The sequence below is a fragment of the Pleurodeles waltl genome, chromosome 6, assembly GCF_031143425.1.
Source record: "Pleurodeles waltl isolate 20211129_DDA chromosome 6, aPleWal1.hap1.20221129, whole genome shotgun sequence".
NCBI lineage: Eukaryota > Metazoa > Chordata > Amphibia > Caudata > Salamandridae > Pleurodeles > Pleurodeles waltl.
The window spans coordinates 80,284,289-80,307,218 of record NC_090445.1 but is presented as its reverse complement, the minus strand read 5'-3'; the positions used below and the strand labels follow the sequence as shown (position 1 = coordinate 80,307,218).

At 51.8% G+C, this 22,930-nt stretch overlaps 8 non-coding genes across 8 annotated transcripts; all 8 read right to left on the bottom strand.

The window, feature by feature from the left end:
* Window positions 1–1,436: 1,436 nt before the first annotated feature.
* Window positions 1,437–1,509, bottom strand: TRNAK-CUU (transfer RNA lysine (anticodon CUU)). Its single transcript has one exon. It is a non-coding gene; the product is annotated as a tRNA-Lys (tRNA).
* Window positions 1,510–2,252: 743 nt separating this feature from the next.
* On the bottom strand, window positions 2,253–2,325 carry TRNAK-CUU (transfer RNA lysine (anticodon CUU)). The gene has a single exon. It is a non-coding gene; the product is annotated as a tRNA-Lys (tRNA).
* Window positions 2,326–3,066: 741 nt separating this feature from the next.
* TRNAK-CUU (transfer RNA lysine (anticodon CUU)) lies at window positions 3,067–3,139 on the bottom strand. Its single transcript has one exon. It is a non-coding gene; the product is annotated as a tRNA-Lys (tRNA).
* A 4,816-nt stretch (window positions 3,140–7,955) lies between these two features.
* TRNAK-UUU (transfer RNA lysine (anticodon UUU)) lies at window positions 7,956–8,028 on the bottom strand. The gene has a single exon. It is a non-coding gene; the product is annotated as a tRNA-Lys (tRNA).
* A 1,558-nt stretch (window positions 8,029–9,586) lies between these two features.
* On the bottom strand, window positions 9,587–9,659 carry TRNAK-UUU (transfer RNA lysine (anticodon UUU)). The gene has a single exon. It is a non-coding gene; the product is annotated as a tRNA-Lys (tRNA).
* Window positions 9,660–10,404: 745 nt separating this feature from the next.
* On the bottom strand, window positions 10,405–10,477 carry TRNAK-UUU (transfer RNA lysine (anticodon UUU)). Its single transcript has one exon. It is a non-coding gene; the product is annotated as a tRNA-Lys (tRNA).
* A 3,189-nt stretch (window positions 10,478–13,666) lies between these two features.
* TRNAK-UUU (transfer RNA lysine (anticodon UUU)) lies at window positions 13,667–13,739 on the bottom strand. Its single transcript has one exon. It is a non-coding gene; the product is annotated as a tRNA-Lys (tRNA).
* A 6,422-nt stretch (window positions 13,740–20,161) lies between these two features.
* On the bottom strand, window positions 20,162–20,234 carry TRNAK-CUU (transfer RNA lysine (anticodon CUU)). Its single transcript has one exon. It is a non-coding gene; the product is annotated as a tRNA-Lys (tRNA).
* Window positions 20,235–22,930: the final 2,696 nt, after the last annotated feature.

Sequence of the window (22,930 nt, the reverse complement as noted above, 5' to 3'; positions counted from 1 at the left end):
CTCTTTCTCCATCTCTCGCTCTACCCCAGTCTTATGTCCCCGTCAGTCTCTCTGGAGCTTACTCTGGTACATACATGCATCTGTCCTCTCAACCTGTCTCTGGGCACATACTTAAATGTCCAGTAGAGAACAGTGTGAACTCTCCCTGTTTCGCGAGGAGGCAGTCAGCCTCCAGAGCCGTGTTCCGTAGGCTGCTGGAATGGCCGAGCGGTGTAAGGTGCCACGTTCAAGAGCAGTATCTTCCCCAGTACCCTGATCAAATCCCGCTGTTGACATAAAGTAGTTTTCATACATACTTTAATCATAACACCAGCGGGGATTAGACCTTAAACTCCTCTTTTTGAAAGGATGGGGGGGACAGGACGGACCGAAGCGGACTCCGAGCTCGCTGTAAGCACGGGCGGCTCAGGCTAGGAAAGGACGCAGGAAAGGCTCAGCCTAGGACCGCTCCCAGCGGCGCCTCCCAGGGCAGGAAGTGCTGCGTTGTGTGGAGTCCTGTGGGAATCGTGAGGCAAACTGCAGGATGTGTGTGTGTGTAGTTTTAAGCCCCAGCGAAATATATCTAAAAAAGGTGAGAGTTAATGTTAAACCCGAAAATGGAGAAGCCTTTAAAAAGCATCACGCCCAACGTGGGGCTCAAACCCACAACCCTGAGATTAAGAGTCTCATGCTCTACCGACTGAGCTAGCCGGGCTGCTGTGGCTATGTCGTTTCACACACCCTCTGTGTGTTCTTTGTGAGGAAGTAGTGTGTGGTTATCCCAGGAGGCCCCTAGGTTTCATTTTCTCTGCTGCTGACTCGATACAGGCACCTTTCTCTTTCTCCATCTCTCGCTCTACTCCAGTCTTATGTCCCCATCAGTCTCTCTGGAGCTCACTCTAGTACATACATGCATCTGTCGTCTCAACCTGTCTCTGGGCACATACTTAAATGTCCAGTAGAGAACAGTGTGAACTCTCCCTGTTTCGCGAGGTGGCAGTCAGCCTCCAGAGCCGTGTTTTGGAGGCTGCCGGAATGGCTGAGCGGTGTAAGCCGCCGCATTCAAGAGCAGTATCTTCCCCAGTCCTGTGATAAAATCCCGCTGCCGACATAAAGTAGTTTTCATACCTACTTTAATCATAACACCAGCGGGGATGAGACATTAAACTCCTCTTTTTGAAAGGATGGGTGGGGGACAGGACGGACCGGAGTGGACTCCGACCTCGCTGTAAGCACGGGCGGCTCAGGCTAGGAAAGGGCGCAGGAAAGGCTCGGCCTAGGACCGCTCCCAGCGGCGCCTCCCAGGGCTGGAAGTGCTGCGTTGTGTGGAGTCCTGTGGGAATCGTGAGGCAAACTGCAGGATGTGTGTTTGTGTAGTTTTATGCCTCAGCGAAATATCTGAAAAAGGTGAGAGTTAATGTTAAACCCGAAAATGGAGAAGCCTTTAAAAAGCATCACGCCCAACGTGGGGCTCGAACCCACGACCCTGAGATTAAGAGTCTCATGCTCTACCAACTGAGCGAGCCGGGCTGCTGTGCCTATGTCATTTCACACACCCTCTGTGTGTTCTTTGTGAGGAAGTAGTGTGTGGTTATCCCAGGAGGCCCCTTTGTTTCATTTTCTCTGAGGCTGACTCGACACAGGCATCTTTCTCTTTCTCCATCTCTCGCTCTACCCCAGTCTTATGTCCCCATCAGTCTCTCTGGAGCTCACTCTGGTACATACATGCATCTGTCCTCTCAACCTGTCTCTGGGCACATACTTGAATGTCCAGTAGAGAACAGGTGAACTCTCCCTGTTTCGCGAGGTGGCAGTCAGCCTCCAGAGCCGTGTTTGGGAGGCTGCCGGAATTTCCGAGCGGTGTAAGGCGCCACATTCAAGAGCAGTATCTTCCCCAATCCCGTAATCAATTCCCGCTGCCGACATAAAGTAGTTTTCATACCTACTTTAATCATAACACCAGCGGGGATTAGACCTTAAACTCCTCTTTTTGAAAGGATGGGGGGGACAGGACGGACCGGAGCGGACTCCGAGCTCGCTGTAAGCACGGCCGGCTCAGGCTAGGAAAGGGCGCAGGAATGGCTCGGCCTAGGACCGCTCCCAGCGGTGCCTCCCAGGGTGGGAAGTGCTGCGTTGTGTGGAGTCCTGTGGGAATCGTGAGGGAAACTGCAGGATGTGTGTGTGTGTGTGTAGCTTTAAGCCTCAGCAAAATATCTGAAAAAGGTGAGAGTTAATGTTAAACCCAAAAATGGATAAGCCTTTAAAAAGCATCACGCTCAACGTGGGGCTCGAACCCACGACCATGAGATTAAGAGTCTCATGCTCTACCGACTGAGCTAGCCGGGCTGGTGTGTCTATGTCATTTGACACATCCTCTGTGTGTTCTTTGTGAGGAAGTAGTGTGTGGTTATCCCAGGAGGCCCCTTTGGGTCATTTTCTCTGCTGCTGACTCGACACAGGCACCTTTCTCTTTCTCCATCTCTCGCTCTACCCCAGTCTTACGTCCCCATCAGTCTCTCTGGAGCTCACTCTGGTACATACACGCATCTGTCCTCTCAACCTGTCTCTGGGCACATACTTAAATGTCCAGTAGAGAACAGTGTGAACTCTCCCTGTTTCGCGAGGTGGCAGTCAGCCTCTAGAGCTGTGTTCCAAAGGCTGCCGGAATGGCCGAGCGGTGTAAGGCGCCACATTCAAGAGCAGTATCTTCCCCAGTCCTGTGATCAAATCCCGCTGACGACATAAAGCAGTTTTTATACCTACTTTAATCATAACCCCAGCGGGGATGAGACATTAAACTCCTCTTTTCGAAAGGATGGGGGGGGACAGGACGGACCGGAGCGGACTCCGAGCTCGCTGTAAGCACGGGCGGCTCAGGCTAGGAAAGGACGCAGGAAAGGCTCAGCCTAGGACCACTCCCAGTGGCGCCTCCCAGGGCGGGAAGTGCTGCGTTGTGTGGAGTCCTGTGGGAATCGTGAGGCAAACTGCAGGATGTGTGTTTGTGTAGTTTTAAGCCTCAGCGAAATATCTGAAAAAAGTGAGAGTTAATTTTAAACCCGAAAATGGAGAAGCCTTTAAAAAGCATCATGCCCAATGTGGGGCTCGAACCCACGACCCTGAGATTAAGAGTCTCATGCTCTACCGACTGAGCTAGCCAGGCTGCTATGTCTATGTCATTTCACACACCCTCTGTGTGTTCTTTGTGAGGAAGTAGTGTGTGGTTATCCCAGGAGGCCCCTTTGTTTCATTTTCTCTGCTGCTGACTCGACACAGGCACCTTTCTCTTTCTCTATCTCTCGCTCTACCCCAGTCTTATGTCCCCATCAGTCTGTCTGGAGCTCACTCTGGTAAATACATGCATCTGTCCTCTCAACCTGTCTCTGGGCACATACTTGAATGTCCAGTAGAGAACAGTGTGAACTCTCCCTGTTTCGCGAGGTGGCAGTCAGCCTCCAGAGCCGTGTTCGGGAGGCTGCCGGAATTTCCGAGCGGTGTAAGGCGCCACATTCAAGAGCAGTATCTTCCCCACTCCCGTGATCAATTCCCGCTGCCGACATAAAGTAGTTTTCATACCTACTTTAATCATAACACCAGTGGGGATGAGACCTTAAACTCCTCTTTTTGAAAGGATGGGGGGGGCAGGACGGACCGGAGCGGACTCCGAGCTCGCTGTAAGCACGAGCGGCTCAGGCTAGGAAAGAGCGCAGGAAAGGCTGGGCCTAGGACCGCTCCCAGCGGCGCCTCCCAGGGCGGGAAGTGCTGCGTTGTGTGGAGTCCTGTGGGAATCGTGAGGCAAACGGCAGGATGTGTGTGTGTGTGTCGTTTTAAGCCTCAGCGAAATATCTGAAAAAGGTGAGAGTTGATGTTAAACCCGAAAATGGAGAAGCCTTTAAAAAGCATCACGCCGAACATGGGGCTCGGACCCACGACCCTGAGATTAAGAGTCTCATGCTCTACCGACTGAGCTAGCCAGGCTACTGTGCCTATGTCTTTTCACACACCCTCTGTGTGTTCTTTGTGAGGAAGTAGTGTGTGGTTATCCCAGGAGGCCCCTTTGTTTCATTTTCTCTGCTGCTGACTCGACACAGGCATCTTTCTCTTTCTCCATCTCTCGCTCTACCCCAGTCTTATGTCTCCATCAGACTCTCTGGAGCTCACTCTGGTACATCCATGCATCTGTCCTCTCAACCTGTCTCTGGGCACATACTTGAATGTCCATTAGAGAACAGTGTGAACTCTCCCTGTTTTGCGAGGTGGCAGTCAGCTTCCAGAGCCATGTTCCAGAGGCTGCCGGAATGGCCGAGCGGTGTAAGGTGCCACATTCAAGAGCAGTATCTTCCCCAGTCCCGTGATCAAATCCCACTGTCGACATAAAGTAGTTTTTATACCAACTTTAATCATAACACCAGCGGGGATGAGACCTTAAACTCCTCTTTTTGAAAGGATGGGGGGGGACAGGACGGACCGGAGCGGACTCCGACCTCGCTGTAAACACGGGCGGCTCAGGCTAGGAAAGGGCGCAGGAAAGGCTCGGCCTAGGACCGCTCCCAGCGGCGCCTCCCAGGGCGGGAAGTGCTCCGTTGTGTGGAGTCCTGTGGGAATCGTGAGGCAAACTGCAGGATGTGTGTGTGTGTGTAGTTTTAAGCATCAGGAAAATATCTGAAAAAGGTGAGAGTTAATGTTAAACCCGAAAATGGAGAAGCCTTTAAAAAGCATCACGCCCAACAGGGGGCTCAAACCCACGACCCTGACCTTAAGAGTCTCATGCTCTACCGACTGAGATAGCCGGGCTGCTGTCCCTATGTCATTTCACACACCCTCTGTGTGTTCTTTGTGAGGAAGTAGTGTGTGGTTATCCCAGGAGGACCCTTTGTTTCATTTTCTCTGCTGCTGATTCGACACAGGCACCTTTCTCTTTTTCCATCTCTCGCTCTACCCCAGTCTTATGTCCCCATCAGTCTCTCTGGAGCTCACTCTGGTACATACATGCATCTGTCCTCTCAACCTGTCTCTGGGCACATACTTCAATGTCCAGTAGAGAACAGTGTGAACTCTCCCTGTTTCGCGAGGTGGCAGTCAGCCTCCAGAGCCGTGTTCGGGAGGCTGCCGGAATTTCCGAGCGGTGTAAGGCGCCACATTCAAGAGCAGTATCTTCCCCAGTCCCGTGATCAATTCCCGCTGCCGACATAAAGTAGTTTTCATACCTATTTTAATCATAACACCAGCGGGGTTGAGACCTTAAACTCCTCTTTTTGAAAGGATGGGGGGGAGACAGGACGGACCGGAGCGGACTCCAAGCTCGCTGTAAGCACGGGCGGCTCAGGCTAGGAAAGGGCGCAGGAAAGGCTCGGCCTAGGACCGCTCCCAGCGGCGCCTCCCAGGGTGGGAAGTGCTGCGTTGTGTGGAGTCCTGTGGGAATCATGAGGCAAACTGCAGGATGTGTGTGTGTGTAGTTTTAAGCTTCAGCGAAATATCTGAAAAAGGTGAGAGTTAATGTTAAACCCCAAAATGGATAAGCCTTTAAAAGAAATCACACCCAACGTGGGGCTCGAACCCACGACCCTGAGATTAAGAGTCTCATGCTCTAGCGACTGAGCTAGCCGGGCTGCTGTGCCTATGTCATTTCACTCATCCTCTGTGTGTTCTTTGTGAGGAAGTAGTGTGTGGTTATTCCAGGAGGCCCCTTTGTTTCATTTTCTCTGCTGCTGACTCGACACAGGCACCTTTCTCTTTCTCCATCTCTCGCTCTACCCCAGTCTAATGTCCCCATCGGTCTCTCTGGAGCTCACTCTGGTACTTACATGCATCTGTCCTCTCAACCTGTCTCTGGGCACATACTTAAATGTCCAGTAGAGAACAGTGTGAACTCTCCCTGTTTCGCGAGGTGGCAGTCAGCTTCCACAGCCATATCCTGGAGGCTGCCGGAATGGCCGAGCAGTATAAGGTGCCACATTTAAGAGCAGTATCTTCCCCAGTCCTGTGATCAAATCCCACTGCCGACATAAAGTAGTTTTCATACCTACTTTAATCATAACACCAGCGGGGATGAGACCTTAAACTCCTCTTTTTGAAAAGATGGGGGGGGGGGACGGACCGGAGCGGACTCCGAGCTCGCTGTAAGCACGGGCGGCTCAGGCTAGGAAAGGGCGCAGGAAAGGCTCGGCCTAGGACCGCTCCCAGCGGCGCCTCCCAGAGTGGGAAGTGCTGCGTTGTGTGGAGTCCTGTGGGAATTGTGAGGCAAACTGCAGGATGTGTGTGTGTGTAGTTTTAAGCCTCAGCAAAATATCTGAAAAACGTGAGAGTTAATGTTAAACCCGAAAATGGAGAAGCCTTTAAAAAGCATCACGACCAAAGTGTGGCTCGAATGCACAACCCTGAGATTAAGAGCCTCATGCTCTACCTACTGAGCTAGCTGGGCTGCAGTGCGTATTTCATTTCACACACCCTCTGTGTGTTCTTTGTGAGGAAGTAGTGTGTGGATATCCCAGGAGGCCCCTTTGTTTCATTTTCTCTTCTGCTGACTCGACACAGGCACCTTTCTCTTTCTCCATCTCTCGCTCTACCCCAGTCTTATGTCCCCATCAGTCTCTCTGGAGCTCACTCTGGTACATACATGCATCTGTCCTCTCAACCTGTCTCTGGGCACATACTTAAATGTCCAGTAGAAAACAGTGTGAACTCTCCCTGTTTCGCGAGGTGGAAGTCAGCCTCCAGAGCCGTGTTCCGGAGGCTGCCGGAATGGCTGAGTGGTGTAAGCTGCCACATTCAAGAGCAGTATCTTCCCCAGTCCCGTAATGAAATCCCGCTGCCGACATAAAGTAGTTTTCATACCTACTTTAATCATAACACCTGGGGGGATGAGACTTTAAACTCCTCTTTTTGAAAGGATGGGGGGGGACAGGACGGACCGGAGCGGACTCCGAGCTCGCTGTAAGCACGGGCGGCTCAGGCTAGGAAAGGGCGCAGGAAAGGCTGGGCCTAGGACCGCTCCCAGCGGCGCCTCCCAGGGAGGGAAGTTCTGCGTTGTGTGGAGTCCTGTGGGAATCGTGAATCAAACTGCAGGATGTGTGTGTGTGTGTCGTTTTAAGCCTCAGCGAAATATCTGAAAAAGGTGAGAGTTAATGTTAAACCCGAAAATGGAGAAGCTTTTAAAAAGCGTCACGCCCAATGTGGGGCTCGAACCCACAACCCTGAGATTAAGAGTCTCATGCTCTACCGATGTAGCTAGCCAGGCTGCTGTGCCTATGTCATTTTACACACCCTCTGTGTGTTCTTTGTGAGGAAGTAGTGTGTGGTTATCCCAGGAGGCCCCTTTGTTTCATTTTCTCTGCTGCTGACTCGATACAGGCACCTTTCTCTTTCTCCATCTCTCGCTCTACCCCAGTCTTATGTCCCCATCAGTCTCTCTGGAGCTCACTCTGGTACATACATGCATCTGTCCTCTCAACCTGTCTCTGGGCACATACTTGAATGTCCAGTAGAGAACAGTGTGAACTCTCCCTGTTTCGCGAGGTGGCAGTCAGCCTCCAGAGCCGTGTTCGGGAGGCTGCCGGAATTTCCGAGCGGTGTAAGGCGCCACATTCAAGAGCAGTATCTTCCCCACTCCCGTGATCAATTCCCGCTGCCGACATAAAGTAGTTTTCATACCTACTTTAATCATAACACCAGTGGGGATGAGACCTTAAACTCCTCTTTTTGAAAGGATGGGGGGGGCAGGACGGACCGGAGCGGACTCCGAGCTCGCTGTAAGCACGAGCGGCTCAGGCTAGGAAAGAGCGCAGGAAAGGCTGGGCCTAGGACCGCTCCCAGCGGCGCCTCCCAGGGCGGGAAGTGCTGCGTTGTGTGGAGTCCTGTGGGAATCGTGAGGCAAACGGCAGGATGTGTGTGTGTGTGTCGTTTTAAGCCTCAGCGAAATATCTGAAAAAGGTGAGAGTTAATGTTAAACCCGAAAATGGAGAAGCCTTTAAAAAGCATCACGCCCAACATTGGGCTCGAACCCACGACCCTGAGATTAAAAGTCTCATGCTCTACCGACTGAGCTAGCCGGGCTGCTGTGCCTTTGGTATTTCACAAACCCTCTGTGTGTTCTTTGTGAGGAAGTAGTGTGTGGTTATCCCAGGAGGCCCCTTTGTTTCATTTTCTCTGCTGCTGACTCGACACAGGCACCTTTCTCTTTCTCCATCTCTCGCTCTACCCCAGTCTTATGTCCCCATCAGTCTCTCTGGAGCTCACTCTGGTACATACATGCATCTGTCCTCTCAACCTGTCTCTGGGCACATACTTGAATGTCCAGTAGAGAACAGTGTGAACTCTCACTGTTTTGTGAGGTGGCAGTCAGCTTCCAGAGCCATGTTTCAGAGGCTGCCGGAATGGCCGAGCGGTGTAAGGCTCCACATTCAAGAGCACTATCTTCCCCAGTCCTGTGATCAAATCCCGCTGCTGACACAAAGTAGTTTTCATACCTACTTTTATCATAACACCAGCAGGGATGAGACTTTAAACTCCTCTTTTTGAAAGGATGGGGGGGGACAGGACGGACCGGAGCGGACTCCGAGCTCGCTGTAAGCACGGGCGGCTCAGGCTAGGAAAGGGCGCAGGAAAGGCTCGGCATAGGACCGCTCCCAGCGGCGCCTCCCAGGGCGGGAAGTGCTCCGTTGTGTGGAGTCCTGTGGGAATCGTGAGGCAAACTGCAGGATGTGTGTGTGTGTGTAGTTTTAAGCATCAGGAAAATATCTGAAAAAGGTGAGAGTTAATGTTAAACCCGAAAATGGAGAAGCCTTTAAAAGGCATCACGCCCAACATGGGGCTCGAACCCACGACCCTGAGATTAAGAGTCTCATGCTCAACCGACTGAGCTAGTCAGGCTGCTGTGCCTATGTCATTTCACACTCCCTCTGTGTGTTCTTTGTGAGGAAGTAGTGTGTGGTTATCCCAGGAGGCCCCTTTGTTTCATTTTCTCTGCTGCTGTCTCGACACAGGCACCTTTCTCTTTCTCCATCTCTCGCTCTACCCCAGTCTTATGTCCCCTTCAGTCTCTCTGGAGCTCACTCTGGTACATACATGCATCTGTCCTCTCAACCTGTCTCTGGGCACATACTTAAGTGTCCAGTAGAGAACAGTGTGACCTCTCCCTGTTTCGCGAGGTGGCAGTCAGCCTCCAGAGGCATGTGTCCGGAGGCTGCCGGAATGGCTGAGCGGTGTAAGGCGCCACATTCAAGAGCAGTATCTTCCCCAGTCCGGTGATCAAATCCCGCTTCCGAAATAAAGTAGTTTTCATACCTACTTTAATCATAACACCACTGGGGATGAGACCTTAAACTCCTCTTTTTGAAAGGATGGGGGGGGACAGGACGGACCGGAGCGGACTCCGAGCTCGCTGTAAGCACGGGCGGCTCAGGCTAGGAAAGGGCGCAGGAAAGGCTCGGCCTAGGACCGCTACCAGCTGCGCCTCCCAGGGCTGGAAGTGCTGCGTTGTACGCAGTCCTGTGGGAATCATGAGGCAAACTGCAGGATGTGTGTTTGTGTAGTTTTAAGCCTCAGCGAAATATCTGAAAAAAGTGAGAGTTAGTGTTAAACCCGAAAATGGAGAAGCCTTTAAAAAGCATCACACCCAACGTGGGGCTCGAACCCACGACCCTGAGATTAAAAGTCTCATGCTCTACCGACTGAGCTAGCCGGGCTGCTGTGCCTTTGGTATTTCACAAACCCTCTGTGTGTTCTTTGTGAGGAAGTAGTGTGTGGTTATCCCAGGAGGCCCCTTTGTTTCATTTTCTCTGCTGCTGACTCGACACAGGCACCTTTCTCTTTCTCCATCTCTCGCTCTTCCCCAGTCTTATGTCCCCATCAGTCTCTCTGGAGCTCACTCTGGTACATACATGCATCTGTCCTCTCAACCTGTCTCTGGGCACATACTTGAATGTCCAGTAGAGAACAGTGTGAACTCTCACTGTTTTGTGAGGTGGCAGTCAGCTTCCAGAGCCATGTTCCAGAGGCTGCCGGAATGGCCGAGCGGTGTAAGGCTCCACATTCAAGAGCAGTATCTTCCCCAGTCCTGTGATCAAATCCTGCTGCTGACACAAAGTAGTTTTCATACCTACTTTTATCATAACACCAGCAGGGATGAGACTTTAAACTCCTCTTTTTGAAAGGATGGGGGGGGACAGGACGGACCGGAGCGGACTCCGAGCTCGCTGTAAGCACGGGCGGCTCAGGCTAGGAAAGGGCGCAGGAAAGGCTCGGCATAGGACCGCTCCCAGCGGCGCCTCCCAGGGCGGGAAGCGCTGCGTTGTGTGGAGTCCTGTGGGAATCGTGAGGCAAACGGCAAGATGTGTGTGTGTGTGTGTCGTTTTAAGCCTCAGCGATATATCTGAAAAAGGTGAGAGTTAATGTTAAACCCGAAAATGGAGAAGCCTTTAAAAAGCATCACGCCCAACATTGGGCTCGAACCCACGACCCTGAGATTAAAAGTCTCATGCTCTACCGACTGAGCTAGCCGGGCTGCTGTGCTTTTGGTATTTCACAAACCCTCTGTGTGTTCTTTGTGAGGAAGTAGTGTGTGGTTATCCCAGGAGGCCCCTTTGTTTCATTTTCTCTGCTGCTGACTCGACACAGGCACCTTTCTCTTTCTCCATCTCTCGCTCTACCCCAGTCTTATGTCCCCATCAGTCTCTCTGGAGCTCACTCTGGTACATACATGCATCTGTCCTCTCAACCTGTCTCTGGGCACATACTTGAATGTCCAGTAGAGAACAGTGTGAACTCTCACTGTTTTGTGAGGTGGCAGTCAGCTTCCAGAGACATGTTCCAGAGGCTGCCGGAATGGCCGAGCGGTGTAAGGTGCCACATTCAAGAGCAGTATCTTCCCCAGTCCCGTTATCAATTCCCGCTGCCGACATAAAGTAGTTTTCATACCTACTTTAATCATAACACCAGCGGGGTTGAGACCTTAAACTCCTCTTTTTGAAAGGATGGGGGGGAGACAGGACGGACCGGAGCAGACTCCGAGCTCGCTGTAAGCACGGGCGGCTCAGGCTAGAAAAGGGCGCAGGAAAGGCTCGGCCTAGGACCGCTCCCAGCGGCGCCTCCCAGGGTGTGAAGTGCTGCGTTGTGTGGAGTCCTGTGGGAATTGTGAGGCAAACTGCAGGATGTGTGTGTGTGTAGTTTTAAGCCTCAACGAAATATCTGAAAAAGGTGAGAGTTGATGTTAAACCCAAAAATGGAGAAGCCTTTAAAAAGCATCACGCCCAACATGGGGCTCAAACCCACAACCCTGAGATTAAGAGTCTAATGCTCTACCAACTGAGCTAGCCAGGCTACTGTGCCTATGTCTTTTCACACACCCTCTGTGTGTTCTTTGTGAGGAAGTAGTGTGTGGTTATCCAAGGAGGCCCCTTTGTTTCATTTTCTCTGCTGCTGACTCGACACAGGCATCTTTCTCTTTCTCCATCTCTCGCTCTACCCCAGTTTTATGTCTCCATCAGTCTCTCTGGAGCTCACTCTGGTACATCCATGCATCTGTCCTCTAAACCTGTCTCTGGGCACATACTTAAATGTCCAGTAGAGAACAGTGTGACCTCTCCCTGTTTCGTGAGGTGGCAGTCAGCCTCCAGAGGCGTGTTTCGGAGGCTGCCGGAATGGCTGAGCGGTGTAAGGCGCCACATTCAAGAGCAGTATCTTCCCCAGTCCCGTGATCAAATCCCGCTACAGAAATAAAGTAGTTTTCATACCTACTTTAATCATAACACCAGTGGGGATGAGACCTTAAACTCCTCTTTTTGAAAGGATGGGGGGGGGACAGGACGGACCGGAGCGGACTCCGAGCTCGCTGTAAGCACGGGCGGCTCAGGCTAGGAAAGGGCGCAGGAAAGGCTGGGCCTAGGACCGCTCCCAGCGGCGCCTCCCAGGGAGGGAAGTTCTGCGTTGTGTGGAGTCCTGTGGGAATCGTGAATCAAACTGCAGGATGTGTGTGTGTGTGTCGTTTTAAGCCTCCGCGAAATATCTGAAAAAGGTGAGAGTTAATGTTAAACCCGAAAATGGACAAGCTTTTAAAAAGCGTCACGCCCAACGTGGGGCTCGAACCCACAACCCTGAGATTAAGAGTCTCATGCTCTACCGACGTAGCTAGCCAGGCTGCTGAGCCTATGTCATTTCACACACCCTCTGTGTGTTCTTTGTGAGGAAGTAGTGTGTGGTTATCCCAGGAGGCCCCTTTGTTTCATTTTCTCTGCTGCTGACTCGATACAGGCACCTTTCTCTTTCTCCATCTCTCGCTCTACCCCAGTCTTATGTCCCCATCAGTCTCTCTGGAGCTCACTCTGGTACATACATGCATCTGTCCTCTCAACCTGTCTCTGGGCACATACTTGAATGTCCAGTAGAGAACAGTGTGAACTCTCCCTGTTTCGCGAGGTGTCAGTCAGCCTCCAGAGCCGTGTTCGGGAGGTTGCCGGAATTTCCGAGCGGTGTAAGGCGCCACATTCAAGAGCAGTATCTTCCCCACTCCCGTGATCAATTCCCGCTGGCGACATAAAGTAGTTTTCATACATACTTTAATCATAACACCAGTGGGGATGAGACCTTAAACTCCTCTTTTTGAAAGGATGGGGGGGGACAGGACGGACCGGAGCGGACTCCGAGCTCGCTGTAAGCACTAGCGGCTCAGGCTAGGAAAGAGCGCAGGAAAGGCTGGGCCTAGGACCGCTCCCAGCGGCGCCTCCCAGGGCGGGAAGTGCTGCGTTGTGTGGAGTCCTGTGGGAATCGTGAGGCAAACGGCAGGATGTGTGTGTGTGTGTCGTTTTAAGCCTCAGCGAAATATCTGAAAAAGGTGAGAGTTAATGTTAAACCCGAAAATGGAGAAGCCTTTAAAAAGCATCACCCCGAACGTGGGGCTCAAACCCACGACCCCGAGATTAAGAGTCTCATGCTCTACCGACTGAGCTAGCCAGGCTGCTATGCCTATGTCATTTCACACACCCTCTGTGTGTTCTTTGTGAGGAAGTAGTGTGTGGTTATCCCAGGAGGCCCCCTTGTTTCATTTTCTCTGCTGCTGACTCGACACAGGCACCTTTCTCTTTCTCCATCTCTCGCTCTACCCCAGTCTTATGTCCCCATCAGTCTCTCTGGAGCTCACTCTGGTAAATACATGCATCTGTCCTCTCAACCTGTCTCTGGGCACATACTTAAATGTCCAGTAGAGAACAGTGTGACCTCTCCCTGTTTCGCGAGGTGGCAGTCAGCCTCCAGAGGAATGTTTCGGAGGCTGCCAGAATGGCTGAGCGGTGTAAGGCGCCACATTCAAGAGCAGTATCTTCCCCAGTCCGGTGATCAAATCCCGCTACCGAAATAAAGTAGTTTTCATACCTACTTTAATCATAACACCACTGGGGATGAGACCTTAAACTCCTCTTTTTGAAAGGATGGGGGGGGACAGGACGGACCGGAGCGGACTCCGAGCTCGCTGTAAGCACGGGCGGCTCAGGCTAGGAAAGGGCGCAGGAAAGGCTCGGCCTAGGACCGCTACCAGCTGCGCCTCCCAGGGCTGGAAGTGCTGCGTTGTGCGCAGTCCTGTGGGAATCATGAGGCAAACTGCAGGATGTGTGTTTGTGTAGTTTTAAGCCTCAGCGAAATATCTGAAAAAGGTGAGAGTTAGTGTTAAACCCGAAAATGGAGAAGCCTTTAAAAAGCATCACACCCAACGTGGGGCTCGAACCCACGACCCTGAGATTAAAAGTCTCATGCTCTACCGACTGAGCTAGCCGGGCTGCTGTGTCTTTGGTATTTCACAAACCCTCTGTGTGTTCTTTGTGAGGAAGTAGTGTGTGGTTATCCCAGGAGGCCCCTTTGTTTCATTTTCTCTGCTGCTGACTCGACACAGGCACCTTTCTCTTTCTCCATCTCTCGCTCTACCCCAGTCTTATGTCCCCATCAGTCTCTCTGGAGCTCACTCTGGTACATACATGCATCTGTCCTCTCAACCTGTCTCTGGGCACATACTTGAATGTCCAGTAGAGAACAGTGTGAACTCTCACTGTTTTGTGAGGTGGCAGTCAGGCTCCAGAGGCTGCCGGAATGGCCGAGCGGTGTAAGGCTCCACATTCAAGAGCAGTATCTTCCCCAGTCCTGTGATCAAATCCCGCTGCTGACACAAAGTAGTTTTCATACCTACTTTTATCATAACACCAGCAGGGATGAGACTTTAAACTCCTCTTTTTGAAAGGATGGGGGGGGACAGGACAGACCGGAGCGGACTCCGAGCTCGCTGTAAGCACGGGCGGCTCAGGCTAGGAAAGGGCGCAGGAAAGGCTCGGCATAGGACCGCTCCCAGCGGCGCCTCCCAGGGCGGGAAGTGCTGCGTTGTGTGGAGTCCTGTGGGAATCGTGAGGTAAACTGCAGGATGTGTGTGTGTGTGTAGTTTTAAGCATCAGGAAAATATCTGAAAAAGGTGAGAGTTAATGTTAAACCCGAAAATGGAGAAGCCTTTAAAAGGCATCACGCCCAACATGGGGCTCAAACCCACGACCCTGAGATTAAGAGTCTCATGCTCAACCGACTGAGCTAGTCAGGCTGCTGTGCCTATGTCATTTCACACACCCTCTGTGTGTTCTTTGTGAGGAAGTAGTGTGTGGTTATCCCAGGAGGCCCCTTTGTTTCATTTTCTCTGCTGCTGACTCGACACAGGCACCTTTCTCTTTCTCCATCTTTCGCTCTACCCCAGTCTTATGTCTCCATCAGTCTCTCTGGAGCTCAGTCTGGTACATACATGCATCTGTCCTCTTAACCTGTCTCTGGGCACATACTTAAATGTCCAGTAGAGAACAGTGTGAACTCTCCCTGTGTCGCGAGGTGGCAGTCAGCCTCCAGAGCCGTGTTCCGTAGGCTGCCGGAATGGCCGAGCGGTGTAAGGTCCCACATTCAAGAACAGTATCTTCCCCAGTCCTGTGATCAAATCCCGCTGCTGACATAAAGTAGTTTTCATACCTACTTTAATCATAACACCAGCAGGGATGAGACTTTAAACTCCTCTTTTTGAAAGGATGGGAGGGGACAGGACGGACCCGAGCGGACTCCGAGCTCGCTGTATGCACGGGCGGCTCAGGCTAGGAAAGGGCGCAGGAAAGTATCGGCCTAGGACCACTCCCAGCGGCGACTTCCAGAGCGGGAAGTGCTGCGTTGTGTGGAGTCCTGTGGGAATCGTGAGGCAAACTGCAGGATGTTTGTGTGTGTAGTTTTAAGCCTCAGCGAAATATCTGAAAAAGGTGAGAGTTAATGTTAAACCCGAAAAAGGAGAAGCCTTTAAAAAGCATCACGCCCATCATGGGGCTCTAACCCACAACCCTGAGATTAAGAGTCTCATGCGCAACCCACTGAGCTAGCCAGGTTGCTGTGTTTATATCATTTCACACACCCTCTGTATGTTCTTTGTGAGGAAGTAGTGTGTGGTTATCCCAGGAGGCCCCTTTGTTTCATTTTCTCTGCTGCTGACTCGACACAGGCACCTTTCTCTTTCTCCATCTTTCGCTCTACCCCAGTCTTATGTCCCCATCAGTCTCTCTGGAGCTCAGTCTGGTACATACATGCATCTGTCCTCTCAACCTGTCTCTGGGCACATACTTAAATGTCCAGTAGAGAACAGTGTGAACTCTCCCTGTTTCGCGAGGTGGCAGTCAGCCTCCAGAGGCGTGTTCCGGAGGCTGCCGGAATCGCCAAGCGGTGTAAGGTGCCACCTTCAAGAGCAGTATCTTCCCCAGTCCTGTGATCAAATCCTGCTGTCGACATAAAGTAGTTTTCATACCTACTTTAATAATAACACCAGCGGGTATGAGACCTTAAACTCCTCTTTTTGAAAGGATGGGGGGGACAGGACGGACCGGAGCGGACTCCGAGCTCGCTGTAAGCACGGGCGGATCAGGCTAGGAAAGGGCACAGGAATGGCTCGGCCTAGGACCGCTCCCAGCGGCGCCTCCCAGGGCGGGAAGTGCTGCGTTGTGTAGAGTCCTGTGGGAATCGTGAGGCAAACTGCAGGATGTGTGTGTGTGTGTAGTTGTAAGCCTCAGCTAAATATCTGAAAAAGGTGAGAGTTAGTGTTAAACCCGAAAATGGAGAAGCCTTTAAAAAAGCATCACGCCCTACGTGGGGCTCGAACCCACAACCCTGAGATTAAGAGTCTCATGCTCTACCGACTGAGCTAGCCGGGATGCATTGCCTATGTCATTTCACACACCCTCTGTGTGTTCTTTGTGAGGAAGTAGTGTGTGGTTATCCAAGGAGGCCCCTTTGTTTCATTTTCTCTGCTGCTGACTCGACACAGGCACCTTTCTCTTTCTCTCTCTACCCCAGTCTTATGTCCCCATCAGTCTCTCTGGAGCTCACTCTGGTACATACATGCATCTGTCCTCTCAACCTGTCTCTGGGCACATACTTAAATGTCCAGTAGAGAACAGTGTGAACTCTCCCTGTTTCGCGAGGTGGCAGTCAGCCTCCAGAGCCGTGTTCCGTAGGCTGCCGGAATGGCCGAGCGGTGTAAGGTGCCACATTCAAGAGCAGTATCTTACCCAATCCTGTGATCAAATCCTGCTGCCGACATAAAGTAGTTTTCATACCTACTTTAATCATAACACCAGTGGGGATGAGACCTTAAACTCCTCTTTTTGAAAGGATGGGGGGGGACAGGACGGACCGGAGCGGACTCCGTGCTCGCTGTAAGCACGGGCGGCTCAGGCTAGGAAAGGGCGCAGGAAAGGCCCGTCCTAGGATCGCTCCCAGCGGCGCCTCCCAGGGTTGGAAGTGCTGCGTTGTGTGGAGTCCTGTGGGAATCGTGAGGCAAACTGCAGGATGTGTGTGTGTGTGTAGTTTTAAGCCTCAGCGAAATATCTGAAAAAGGTGAGAGTTAATGTTAAACCCGAAAATGGAGAAGCCTTTAAAAAGCATCACGCCCAACGTGGGGCTCGAACCCACGACCCTGAGATTAAGAGTCTCATGCTCAACTGACTGAGCTAGCTAGGCTGTTGTTGCTGCGTCATTTCACACACCCTCTGTGTGTTCTTTGTGAGGAAGTAGTGTGTGGTTATCCAAGGAGGCCCCTTTGTTTCATTTTCTCTGCTGCTGACTCGACACAGGCACCTTTCTCTTTCTCGCTCTACCCCAGTCTTATGTCCCCATCAGTCTCTCTGGAGCTCACTCTGGTACATACATGCATCGGTCCTCTCAACCTGTCTCTGGGCACATACTTAAATGTCCAGTAGAGAACAGTGTGAACTCTCCCTGTTTCGCGAGGTGGCAGTCAGCCTCCAGAGCCGTGTTCCGGAGGCTGCCGGAATGGCCGAGCGGTGTAAGGTCCCACATTCAAGAGCAGTATTTTCCCCAGTCCCGTGATCAAATCCCGCTGCTGACATAAAGTAGTTTTCATACCTACTTTAATCATAACACCAGCGGGGATGAGACCTTAAACTCCTCTTTTTGAAAGGCTGGGGGGGACAGGATGGACCGGAGCGGGCTCCGAGCTCGCTGTAAGCGCGGGCGGCTCAGGCTAGGAAAGGGCGCAGGAAAGGCTCGGCCTAGGACCACTCCCAGCGGCGCCTTCCAGAGCGGGAAGTGCTGCGTTGTGTGGAGTCCTGTGGGAATCGTGAGGCAAACTGCAGGATGTTTGTGTGTGTAGTTTTAAGCCTCAGCGAAATATCTGAAAAAGGTGAGAGTTAATGTTAAACCCGAAAAAGGAGAAGCCTTTAAAAAGCATCACACCCAACATGAGGCTCGAACCCACAACCCTCAGATTAAGAGTCTCATGCACTACCCACTGAGCTAGCCGGGTTGCTGTGACTATATCATTTCACACACCCTCTGTGTGTTCTTTGTGAGGAAGTAGTGTGTGGTTATCCCAGGAGGCCCCTTTGTTTCATTTTCTCTGCTGCTGACTCGACACAGGCACCTTTCTCTTTCTCCATCTTTCGTTCTACCCCAGTCTTATGTCCCCATCAGTCTCTCTGGAGCTCACTTTGGTACATACATGCATCTGTCCTCTCAACCTGACTCTGGGCACATACTTAAATGTCCAGTAGAGAACAGTGTGAACTCTCCCTGTTTCGCGAGGTGGCAGTCAGCCTCCAGAGTGGTGTTTCGGAGGCTGCCGGAATGGCCGAGAGGTGTGAGGCACCACATTCAAGAGCAGTATCTTCCCCAGTCCTGTGATCAAATACCGCTGCCAACATAAAGTAGTTTTCATACCTACTTTAATCATAACACCAGCGGGGATGAGACCTTAAAATCCTCTTTTTGAAAGGATGGGGGGGACAGGACGGAGCGGAGCGGACTCCGAGCTCGCTGTAAGCAAGGGCGGCTCAGGCTAGGAAAGGGCGCAGGAAAGGCTTGGCCTAGGACCGCTCCCAGCGGTGCCTCCCAGGCCGGGAAGTGCTGCGTTGTGTGGAGTCCTGTGGGAATCGTGAGGCAAACTGCAGGATGTGTGTGTGTGTGTAGTTTTAAGCCGCAGCAAAATATCTGAAAAAGGTGAGAGTTAATGTTAAACCCGAAAATGGAGAAGCCTTAAAAAAGCATCACGCCCAACGTGGGGCTCGAACCCACAACCCTGAGATTAAGAGTCTCATGCGCTACCGACTGAGCTAGCCGTGTTGCTGTGCCTATGTCATTTCACACACCCTCTTTGTGTTCTTTGTGAGGAAGTAGTGTGTGGTTATCCCAGGAGGCCCCCTTGTTTCATTTTCTCTGCTGCTGACTCGACACAGGCACCTTTCTCTTTCTCCATCTCTCGCTCTACCCCAGTCTTATGTCCCCATCAGTCTCTCTGGAGCTCACTCTGGTACATACATGCATCTGTCCTCTCAACCTGTCTCTGGGCACATACTTAAATGTCCAGTAGAGAACAGTGTGAACTCTCCCTGTTTCGCGAGGTGGCAGTCAGCCTCCAGAGCCGTGTTTCGGAGGCTGCCGGAATGTCCGAGCGGTGTGAGGCGCCACATTCAAGAGCAGTATCTTCCCCAGTCCTGTGATCAAATACCGCTGCAAACATAAAGTAGTTTTCATACCTACTTTAATCATAACACCAGCGGGGATGAGACTTTAAACTCCTCTTTTTGAAAGGATGGGGGGGACAGGACGGACCGGAGCGGACTCCGAGCTCACTGTAAGCACGGGCGGCTCAGGATAGGAAAGGGCACAGGAAAGGCTCGGCATAGGACCGCTCCCAGTGGCGCCTCCCAGGGCGGGAAGTGCTGCGTTGTGTGGAGTCTTGTGGGAATCGTGAGGCAAACTGCAGGATGTGTGTGTGTGTGTGTAGTTTTAAGCATCAGGAAAATATCTGAAAAAGGTGAGAGTTAATGTTAAACCTGAAAATGGAGAAGCCTTTAAAAAGCACCACGCCCAACATGGGGCTCGAACCCACGACTCTGAGATTAAGAGTCTCATGCTCAATCAACTGAGCTAGTCACGCTGCTGTGCCTGTGTCATTTCACACACCCTCTGTGTGTTCTTTGTGAGGAAGTAGAGTGTGGTTATCCCAGGAGGCCCCTTTGTTTCATTTTCTCTGCTGCTGACTCGACACAGGCACCTTTCTCTTTCTCCATCTCTCGCTCTAACCCAGTCTTATGTCCCCATCAGTCTCTCTGGAGCTCACTTTGGTACATACATGCATCTGTCCTCTCAACCTGACTCTGGGCACATACTTAAATGTCCAGAAGAGAACAGTGTGAACTCTCCCTGTTTCGCGAGGAGCAGTCAGCCTCCAGAGCCGCGTTTCGGAAGCTGCCGGAATGGCCGAGCGGTGTGAGGTGCCACATTCAAGAGCAGTATCTTCCCCAGTCCTGTGATCAAATACCGCTGCCAATATAAAGTAGTTTTCATACCTACCTTAATCAAAACACCGGCGGGGATGAGACTTTAAACTCCTCGTTTTGAAAGGATGGGGGGGACAGGACGGACCGGAGCGGACTCCGAGCTCGCTGTAAGCACGGGCAGCTCAGGCTAGGAAAGGGCGCAGGAAAGGCTCGGCATAGGACCGCTCCCAGCGGCACCTCCCAGGGCGGGAAGTGCTGCGTGTGGGGAGTCCTGTGGGAATCGTGAGGCAAACTGCAGGATGTGTGTGTGTGTGTGTGTAGTTTAAAGCCTCAGCAAAATATCTGAAAAAGGTGAGAGTTAATGTTAAACCCGAAAATGGAGAAGCCTTTAAAAAGCATCACACCCAACGTGGGGCTCGAACCCACGACCCTGAGATTAAGAGTCTCATGCTCTACCAACTGAGCTAGCCGGGCTGCTGTGCCTATGTCATTTCACACACCCTCTGTGTGTTCTTTGTGAGGAAGTAGTGTGTGGTTATCCCAGGAGGCCCCTTTGTTTCATTTTCTCTGCAGCTGACTCGACACAGGCACCTTTCTCTTTCTCCATCTCTCGCTCTACCCCAGTCTTATGTCCCCATCAGTCTCTCTGGAGCTCACTTTGGTACATACATGCATCTGTCCTCTCAACCTGACTCTGGGCACATACTTAAATGTCCAGTAGAGAACAGTGTGAACTCTCCCTGTTTCGCGAGGTGGCAGTTAGCCTCCAGAGGGGTGTTTCAGAGGCTGCCGGAATGGCCGAGAGGTGTGAGGCGCCACATTCAAGAGCAGTATCTTCCCCAGTCCTGTGATCAAATACCGCTGCCAACATAAAGTAGTTTTCATACCTACTTTAATCATAACACCAGCGGGGATGAGACCTTAAAATCCTCTTTTTGAAAGGATGGGGTTGGACAGGACGGAGCGGAGCGGACTCCGAGCTCGCTGTAAGCAAGGGCGGCTCAGGCTAGGAAAGGGCGCAGGAAAGGCTTGGCCTAGGACCGCTCCCAGCGGCGCCTCCCAGGGCGGGAAGTGCTGCGTTGTGTGGAGTCCTGTGGGAATCGTGATCCAAACTGCAGGATGTGTGTGTGTGTGTAGTTTTAAGCCGCAGCGAAATATCTGAAAAAGGTGAGAGTTAATTTTAAACCCGAAAATGGAGAAGCCTTTAAAAAGCATCACGCCCAACGTGGGGCTTGAACCCACGACCCTGAGATTAAGAGTCTCGCGCTACCGACTGAACTAGCCGGGCTGCTGTGCCTATATCATTTCACACACCCTCTTTGTGTTCTTTGTGAGGAAGTAGTGTGTGGTTATCCCAGGAGGCCCCCTTGTTTCATTTTCTCTGCTGCTGACTCGACACAGGCACCTTTCTCTTTCTCCATCTCTCGCTCTACCCCAGTCTTATGTCCCCATCAGTCTCTCTGGAGCTCACTCTGGTACATACATGCATCTGTCCTCTCAACCTGTCTCTGGGCACATACTTAAATGTCTAGTAGAGAACAGTGTGAACTCTCCCTGTTTTGCAAGGGGGCAGTCAGCCTCCAGAGCCGTGTTCCGGAGGCTGCCAGAATGGCCGAGCGGTGTAAGGCGCCACATTCAAGAGCAGTATCTTCCCCAGTCCCGTAATTAAATCCCGCTGCAAACATAAAGTAGTTTTCATACCTACTTTAATCATAACACCAGCGGGGATGAGACCTTAAAATCCTCTTTTTGAAAGGATTGGGGGGGACAGGACGGAGCGGAGCGGACTCCGAGCTCGCTGTAAGCACGGGCGGCTCAGGCTAGGAAAGGGCGCAGGAAAGGCTTGGCCTAGGACCGGTCCCAGCGGCGCCTCCCAGAGCGGGAAGTGCTGCTTTGGGGGGAGTCCTGTGGGAATCGTGAGGCAAACTGCAGGATGTGTGTGTGTGTGTAGTTGTAAGCCGCAGCGAAATATCTGAAAAAGGTGAGAGTTAATGTTAAACCCGAAAATGGAGAAGTCTTTAAAAAGCGTCACACCCAACGTGTGGCTCGAACCCACGACCCTGAGATTAAGAGTCTCATGCTCTACCGACTGAGCTAGCCGGCCTGCTATGCCTATGTCATTTCACACACCCTCTGTGTGTTCTTTGTAAGGAAGTAGTGTGTGGTTATCCCAGGAGGCCCCTTTGTTTCATTTTCTCTGCTGCTGACTCGACACAGTTACCTTTCTCTTTCTCCATCTCTCGCTCTACCCCAGTCTTATGTCCCCTTCAGTCTCTCTGGAGCTCACTGTGGTACATACATGCATCTGTCGTCTCAACCTGTCTCTGGGCACATACTTAAATGTCCAGTAGAGAACAGTGTGAACTCTCCCTGTTTCGCGAGGTGGCAGTCAGCCTCCAGAGCCGTATCCAGAGGCTGCCGGAATGGCCGAGCGGTGTAAGGTGCCACATTCAAGAGCAGTATCTTCCCCAGTCCTGTGGTCAAATCCCGCTGCTGACATAAAGTAGTTTTCATACCTACTTTATTCATAACACCAGCGGGGATGAGACCTTAAACTCCTCTTTTTGAAAGGATGGGGGGGGACAGGACGGACCGGAGCGGACTCCGAGCTCGCTGTAAGCACGGGCGGCTCAGGCTAGGAAAGGGCGCAGGACAGGCTCGGCCTAGGACCGCTCCCAGCGGCGCCTCCCAGGCGGGAAGTGCTGCGTTGTGTGGAGTCCTGGGGGAATCGTGAGGCAAACTGCAGGATGTGTGTTTGTGTATTTTTAAGCCTCAGCAAAATATCTGAAAAAGGTGAGATTTAATATTAAACCCAAAAAGGGAGAAGCCTTTAAAAAGCATCAAGCCAACATGTGGCTCGAACCCACAACCCTGAGATTAAGAGTCTTATGCTCTACCAACTGAGCTAGCCGGGCTGCTGTGCCTATGTCATTTCACACACCCTCTGTGTGTTCTTTGTGAGGAAGTAGTGTGTGGTTATCCCAGGAGGCCCTTTTGTTTCATTTTCTCTGCTGCTGACTCGACCCAGGCACCTTTCTCTTTCTCCATCTCTCGCTCTACCCTAGTCTTATGTCCCCATCAGTCTCTCTGGAGCTCACTCTGGTACATGCATGCATCTGTCCTCTCAACCTGTCTCTGGGCACATACTTAAATGTCCAGTAGAGAACAGT